This window comes from Giraffa tippelskirchi, chromosome 14 (assembly GCF_054371585.1).
Source record: "Giraffa tippelskirchi isolate mGirTip1 chromosome 14, T2T-mGirTip1v1.2.pri, whole genome shotgun sequence".
In the NCBI taxonomy this organism is placed as follows: domain Eukaryota; kingdom Metazoa; phylum Chordata; class Mammalia; order Artiodactyla; family Giraffidae; genus Giraffa; species Giraffa tippelskirchi.
This window is the reverse complement of record NC_137288.1, coordinates 72543303-72551848: the sequence shown is the minus strand read 5'-3', so window position 1 is coordinate 72551848 and position 8546 is coordinate 72543303.

Here is an 8546-nt window from a genome sequence, read left to right as displayed (position 1 = left end):
GTGGATCCTACCTGAGGCTGAAAACATGCATACACACAGAAGGGCAATCCTAGTAGGCCACGTAGGGCCGGAACGTGACATATTACATAAAATAGAAGGAATATGTGATGGTCCAAATAATTCATACTCTTCAAATATGGTGGTGCCACAGAAAGTACTTTCACCTCCATAGCTCATTCTGCCAGATGCCAGAAAAGAGAAAAGTGATCACACACACAAAAAGAATCTATGAATACATTCTACTCAGCAAAATACGTAATACCAGATTGACGGGAGAAATTGTTGATGGGCCTCCCGATGAAATACGGCGATTAGGATTACCCAGCTTTGCTCGAAAATCTCTTTGTGTTTTCCAGAGTTTTCTTGCCTTCCGGCAGCTCCTTCCTTTGCTGGGAGCTACTCCCCTTCTAGCTGAATCTGTTCTCAGGAAAGGACCTAAATCTAAGCCAGTTACTTATCTGCTGGGCTCATTTGTTGTTCTCTGTTGTCCATTTACCACGTTGTCTCATACTCATCTATTTTATTGTATGATCTCCTCTATCTCACTATGAGAATCTTGAAGTAAGAACCAAGGCTCATTCATTTTTGTAATGCCAACATTTGGTATGGTCTTGATAGATGTGCAGTCAACTAATGCTTGTTGGCTATATGAATGAAAGTGACTAAGAGTGACTAATAGCTTCCCTTCTCCTCATACCCTGGGTGTTTTATTATGAACCAGGTCAAAGTCATAAACTAAATGAGTTGAACTCTGAAAGTAGAATTTCAGGCATCAGGGGAACTAGTAGAGGCAAGAAGGTCATAAGAGAGTGATGCTGGCCAGCTACCCCTGGAAAATGACACCAGTCCGCTGTGGTAGGGAAATGTGGGTTTAAGAGTCAAATCATAAATTTGGAAAATGACTCTACCTTACCATACATTGTCTGAGAAATCCTAGGCAAAGTGCTTCATCTCGTTAGCCTCAGTTTCCTCATCTGTAAAATGATACACATGGGTACATGAAAAGACAGTATATAAGAAGGGTCTGGCACATAGCATGTGGTGGTGATCAGCACTTTGCCTATTTATTAGGCAGGCGCAGGCTCAGGGAATAATCACAATGACCAGAAGGCTGGTGCAGGATATTCACATTTAGGTCACTACAGTAATTTACCAAACACCTGCTGCCTGCTTCCTCTGTTGTTGTTGTTTAGTTGCTCAGTCGTGTCCCACTGTTTGTGACCCCGTGGACTGCAGCCCACCAGGCTCCTCTGTCCATGAGATTTCCCAGGCAAGAATACTGGAGGGGGTTTCCATTCCTTCTCCAGGGGATCTTGCCAACCCAGGGATGAAACCCACGCCTCCCTCGTTGGCAGGCATGTTCTTTATCACTGAGCCACCAGGGAAGCCCCCTGCTTGCTACTGTGACCCAAAGGTTTCAAGAGATTTGCATTTAAATCAGAAATCTTTGTCCACTCTCTCTTTTTAAGTCTGAATTCTCTCTACAACACTCCTGTTCAGGGCCTGTCTAACCTTGGCAGAAACACTTCCAGAGACAGGAATTCAGCAATACCTAGGGAAGCCCAAATATAACTCTAATTCTTGGAAACAAATGTTTCTTTAAAAATATTTAGTGGGAAATTATAAACCCCTGTTTGTGGGGGAAAACATTTGTTTTATAACTCCAAAAATAATCTATAATTTTCTTTTTTCTGGCCATACCACATGACATGTGGAACTTCCCCTACCAGGGATCAAACCTGTGCCCCCTGCAGTGGAAGAACAGAGTCTTAACCACTGGACCACCAGGGACATCCCAATAATCTATAACTCCCAATAATCTATAACTTTCTTTACTCTCTTTGATTTGCCACAAAAACCTTGTTGTTGACTTTGTCTTTAAAAGAGTAGATGAATGCAAATCAGAACCACAATGAGGTACCATTTCACGCCAGTCAGAATGGCTGCTATACGAAAGTCTACAAGCAATAAATACTGGAGAGGGTGTGGAGAAAAGGGAACCCTCTTACACTGTTGGTGGGAATGCAAACTAGTACAGCCACTATGGAGAACAGTGTGGAGATTCCTTAAAAAGCTGGGAATAGAACTGCCATACGACCCAGCAATCCCACTGCTGGGCATACACACTGAGGAAACTAGAATTGAAAGAGACACGTGTACCCCAATGTTCATCACAGCACTGTTTACAATAGCCAGGACATGGAAGCAACCTAGATGTCCATCAGCAGACGAATGGATAAGGAAGCTGTGGTACATATACACAATGGAATATTACTCAGCCATTAAAAAGAATACATTTGAATCAGTTCTATTGAGATGGATGAAACTGGAGCTCATTATACAGAGTGAAGTAAGCCAGAACGAAAAACACCAATACAGTATACTAATGCATATATATGGAATTTGAAAGATGATAACGATAACCCTATATGCAAGACAGAATAAGAGACACAGATGCATAGAACAGTCTTACGGACTCTGAGGGAGAAGGTGAGGGTGGGACGTTCTGAGAGAATAGCATTGAAACATGTATATTATCATATGTGAAACAGAACACCATTCCAGGTTCGATGCATGAGACAAATGCTCAGGGCTGGGGCAATGGGATGACCCAGAGGGATGGGATGGGGAGGGAGGTGGGAGGGGGGTTCAGGAAGGGGAACACATGTAAACCCATGGCTGATTCATGTCAATGTATGGCAAAAACTACTACAATATTGTAAAGTAATTAGCCCCCAACTAAAATAAATAAATTTATTAAAAAAAAAAAAGAGTAGATGTTAGTAGGGGGTGGAGGGAAGAAATACAGCTTAAAGAAATACACCATCCATTCATTGTACAATTTTATCGAGCAATAGTTTCCTCTAGCTCAACAAAAATAGTCATCAGCTCAAATATTTAATAACCTGGGAGACTGTTTTGTTGGTGCTTTTTCTTACCTGTAGGTTGAATCATTGCAAATATTATGAGTTGGTTATTCAGCATTCTGACTGGGGAAGGCCTGCCACACCCAGCCGCTCCCAGGAACAGCTCAAAGGAGCTTTGTTACAGCACGCTTAGAATCTCTTTCTCCCTCTCTAGCTTCTCTTCCAAGAAGATGAATTTCAGCCACAAATTCTTGAACACTTTCCCCAAATACCTACAAATCATCAAGTGTTGTTTTTTCCCACCGATCAGTATGATTTTCACCAATGCCTATGACAGCTCCCCTGTACAATAAAGGAATAACTTGAAACTTACATGCTTCCAAAAACAAAGAAATCTCACAAAAGTCTTCCCTAGCCCCTGAGGACTGTTATCACCTTTTCGCACATGGCGAAACTGAGTCAAGGAAGATAAGGCAACTTTACCTTAGAGTTTCTGACTGGAACAGAAAAAAAGTTTCCAAAATGCCAGATATACAATCCTTAACCCTACGTCCATTTCGGGAATTGAATAGCTTAATACGGCTTCATGCTCTTCGTCTTATCATTTTCTAGTGTTTGAGAAACCTAAAATTCCATCTAGGAGAAATTTTATATGAAATGATAACCCGTCTTGGAAAATAATTTACATGAATTCTAATTTATACAAATTTGAGTGAAATTCTCCGAAGAGGTGAACATAAGGGAGGGGAAAAAAAACTAAGTGAAAAAAGACCAGGACTCCGGAGACAAACCACAGATAACCAGGTGGCATAAGTGTCCGATTCGCCTTTGAAATTCATAATATTATGTGGGAAGGAATAATCCAAGCAGAAGATTCAATATCAAACCACCTAGATTTGGCTGATGGATTAGAGAAAACAGAGGAGACAGTGTGGAAAAAGTCCATCTTGAGGCTGATTCTGAGCCACACTCCACTGCTCCCCGGGCATTAATCACGGGCAAAAAACTTGCCTTCCCTGGACCTCAGGATACTTTGCAGTGATAAGGAGAGAGGGGTTGAACCACTGTCGTTATGTTAGTTTTGGATGTAAAGGTCAAAGAGTGAAAGCCTACCTTTACCTAACTAAAAGAGCACAATACTCTTGAAAATGGGTAGTATGGAATACGTTTGGATGTGACATAAAAGTGAAATAAAAATTAATCATATTAGTTCATTAGGGACTGGATTTGAATTCTTTAAATAACAGAGCTATGTGATCTGTTGACTTCACATTCAGTAGTTCAAATATCTGTGTATATAAAAGTTTACATTTTCTTTTCTTGTATAATTCTTATAGGAGAAAAAAACGAAGTATAAGAATCAAAATGCAACTTTTCCAAGATATCTAGTAAGACCTAGATAGGAGTCTACACAACTGATAGGAGTGTAAATTGGCCAACTCTTCTGGGAAATAATTTAGCAATGTTACTTTTTTAATATTCATCTCATTTAACCCAGTAATATAGCTTTTAGAAATCTTTCTTAAGGAAATAATTACAGATAAGGTCAGTGATTAGTGTACAGAAATGTCTATGATTTATAACAGAAACACTAGAAACGACCTGAGTGTCCATCGATGCGGAAGTAACTCAATGTCTTCCAGGAGTGACACAAGCTGAAGGTGCCTCGTTGTTGTTGAGTCACCAAGTCGGGTCTGAGTCTGCGACCCCGTGAACGGCAGCCCACCAGTGTGCTCTGTCCATAGGATTTTCCAGGCTGGAATACCGGAGTGGGTTGCCATTTCCTTCTCCAGGGGATCTTCCCAACCCAGAGATCCAACCTGAATCTCCTGCTTGTCAGGCAGATTCTTTACTACTATGCCACCAGGGAAGCCCTTAAGTTGTCTAAGAGTAGGTAACAAATACATATATGCATTTATATATTTGGAAACTTTTGCTTTATGCTGTAATGCACTTAAGGTTATATGATTTGTATTAAGAGATTACGTGAGTGTGTATATGTGTGTTCTTAAAAGACAAAGAAAATGCATAAAATAATTTTAGCAATAGTTAGTTTAATGAAATTAAAGAGGATTTTTCTTTTCTTTGTATAGTTTCCTATATCTTCCAAATTTCCTACAGTCATTATGTATCATTTCTTATGATTAAAGAGTTATGTTTCTTGACAAGTTGCTTTCCAAAAACTGTCACAACAGGGCCTTTGCATAATAAATCTCCCATCAATCACTACTGTGTTGTAGAAACAGATAGTGTCTATTTTAGTTGTTAATAAAGGGACACCCACGTTTTTTAAAAAAGAAGAAGAAGCTGTGCTTCTTGAGAAGTTAGAAATTCCAGAGTTTCCCTTGATGACATCCAGGACCGCTCAGGGACTCAGCAGAAGCTGGGGTCACATCACAGACCGGCAGGCAGCCCTGAGACCTTGAGACGAGCCCGGCCAGGCGGGGCGGGAGCCCGAGGAGCTGCGGCACCCGGGGTCCTCCCACGGGACCCCCGCCCCGGGAGGGAGCACCCGCGGGGACACGCCTGACCCTCTCTCTCCTCCTTCTCCCTCCTCCCGGGCAGGCCCACGCTGACTCAGCGGCCTCCTCCCTGATGCAACAGAGCCTTCAAGGAGAAGGGGTGCTCCGAAGGAAGTCTGGCTGTGCCCAAGTCCAAATCTCTTGTCTCCACATGGCATAAACTAAGCCCACAGTGCTATATATGCACAGTGTTAAAAGTGATTGGAGACTTCCCTGGTGGTCCAGTGGCTGAGACGCCAAGCTACCCAGGCAGGGGCGCCAGTTAGATCTGTGGACTGGGAACTAAGATCCCTGCGCGCTGGGCAGCCAAAACATTAAAAAAAAAAATGTGGTGTAAGGTCTTCCCTTATATTTTGATGCTTTGCAGTTCACAGGCTTTTATTGCACATCCAGCCTTTTCCCCACAGAAATTGCATGTATATTATCTCTCTCACAGTCAGTCGTGTACTATGATTCCAATTTTACAAGTGAGGAAAGTGATATTAGAAATTTAAGTAAATGCTGATTAAAAATGGAGTGCAGCTCACACCCAGATAGACTCCAGAATGTGAGCCTGTTCAAATACTAAGCCACCCTCCACTACTAAAAACAAACTTTTTAAATAAATATAAAGTCAAGAATGGGGGGGGGGGATTAATGAAACAAAGAAAATATCTTATACATTTATTATCAGCTTTCTCTTCAAAGGAGATTTTGAAGGGGAAGCCCAAAGATTCACTGCAGGCCAAACCACCCTCCTGACTCACCTGGACATTAACACCATCAAGCCCAATCCCGCCCCTCTCTGCTCAGTGCCGATCACTGGCCGAGGGTCACGGCTGCCCTCTGTGATGGTGACTCTCATTGCAGGATTGTGCACACCCATAAACTGAACTATACTGTCAGCTACACCACTTGCTAGTATTACGAAGATGCTGCATTCACTCTCCTTATAGAACATAATGCGTCCTTACTAGGAGTTTTACATCTACTCTTTTCAAGATGTTAGTGTTCCAGGATTGGATGCACATCCTAGCGTTTACCTGCTGTTACCAGTCATGACTTCACAGGAAGAGAAGGTGGAGCCTGAGGAAAATGGAGTGAGCCTTTGAGTAGATTTGAAGGAGAAGGTTGTATGAATGGCAAGATCCTTCCTCGTTACCTGCCCAAAGCATGGCTTTCAGAGATGAGAAGCTGTAACAGCAAGGCTAGCTTTCAGTTAGGAAATAGAAAAGCTAAAAAGGAATGTAGTTCCTTTTACAAAAAAAAATCAGTAAATTCCCCAGGAAAGAATACTGGAGTGAGTAGCCATTCCCTTCTCCAGGGGATCTTCCCAACTTAGGGATCAAACCCAGGTCTCCTGCATTGCAGGCGGATTCTTTACCATCTGAGCCACCAAGGAAGCCTATTGGCATATGAGTTGAGAATTAAATAGAAGAAACACAGGGTGTGAATTAAACTGAGATTTCTTACCCGGTAAATGAAATCTGTAGCATGTTTCCTGAATTAAAAGTCAGGTCTTCCCTGGTGACCCAGTGGTTAAGAATCTGCCTTCCAATTCAGGGGGTGTAGGTTCGAAGCCTGGTTGGGGATCCCGGCCAAAAATCAAAACATAAAAGAGAAGCAATATTGTAACAAAGTCAATAAAGGCTTCTAAGAAAAACAGGAGTCTACAGTCCACAGCCGGTATTAGCAGTCCTTTTCAAGGAGGAGCTAAATTATCAAGTCATCATAAAGCTCATTAGATGTGTTTTAGCTTAGGAGACTTAATAAGACGTGTCTAATGTCAGAAAGAAGCTTCTGGGTTTCTTCCTTTTGAAAAACATCTTACGTTCTTTTCTCCACGCTCTTCCACCATAGACAGTGGTGTTTGTGCTAATGAAGCCATCTTACCCAAGGTCTAAGCAATTATATAGTCTGTTGAGACAATTAATCTGGGTGGAGAACACAAATTTTGTGTGTTACAGCTCCAAAGCATAGGGATTATTATTTTAATTTGAACATCTCTACTGTGAAAAAACTAAGCACCAACCCTGGCATAAAGAAGACTCTTCTGGAGAACTAAATTATAGCAGCTCTTGTTTGACGGAGTCTCACAATCACATGTGCTCTGTCAGCGTGAATAGAGCATATTCAAGTCTAATGCGGAGACTGTCTTTGCTTTATACAGGAAGTACTCGCATACACTAAGTGCTTCTGAGTTAGAGGGGGGAAAGGAGGCTCCATAGGCGGTTCAGTGGTCAAGAATCTGTCTGCAATGCAGAAGACTCTGGTTCGACCCCTGGGTTGGGAAGATCCCTTGGAGGAGGCAATGGCAACCCACTCCAGAATTCTTGCCTGGAAAATTCCAAGGACAGAGGAGCATGGCGGCTACAATCCAGGGTGTCACAAAAAGTTGAACACGACTGAGTGACTGAGCACAGCACAGAGAAAAAAAATGACTCATGTTCCAACTACCTGGTGTATAATCACTGAGGAGTTAGAATCGAGTGGAAAATTGTTTGTTCTTGTCATACTGTAGGGATATCCATAGGAGCAAAGTGTGGCAAATTATTTGTTCTCAGTCATCTGACAAATATTTGCTCATCAGACTATTCATCAGACGTTAATATATCAAATGTTTCATTGATAATCCCCATGGCCCAGACAGTTTTCAACTCTCTACGCTCTGCACAACTTATGGTGTCAGAACTGAGTCAGCAGTCTCAGCTCCCCTTTCCTCTGGCTCTCCATGTATCTCTCTTCCTGAGCATAAAATTTTAAATTAAACCATACACAAATTATATTCGCATCATTCGTGGTGATGCCATCTTAGCTGGGAGCAAGTTGCTCTCATCTCTTCTTTAAGTTTTCATTTTCTTATCTTTACAATGAAGTTAATAACACCTACTTCTTGGGGAGGTGGGAGAAATAATTAGTGCTGAAATGCTTTGAAGAGGAAAATTACCACATTATTCTTTGTGCTTGTTGTCTGGCAGAAGATGCTGTGTTTTCCATTTGTATTGGCATGTTTTTAGGAAAACCAAAGATGAGGCTGTACTTAAAATCTGTATGGTTAATTCTCAACAAGTGAACAGATATATTCTATAGTTGCATTCTTCTGCTGTCTAGAAGAATACACTCTCCTAAGCAACTGTTTTGAAAACAGATGAAAGGAGAAGGAACTCAACATTTATTT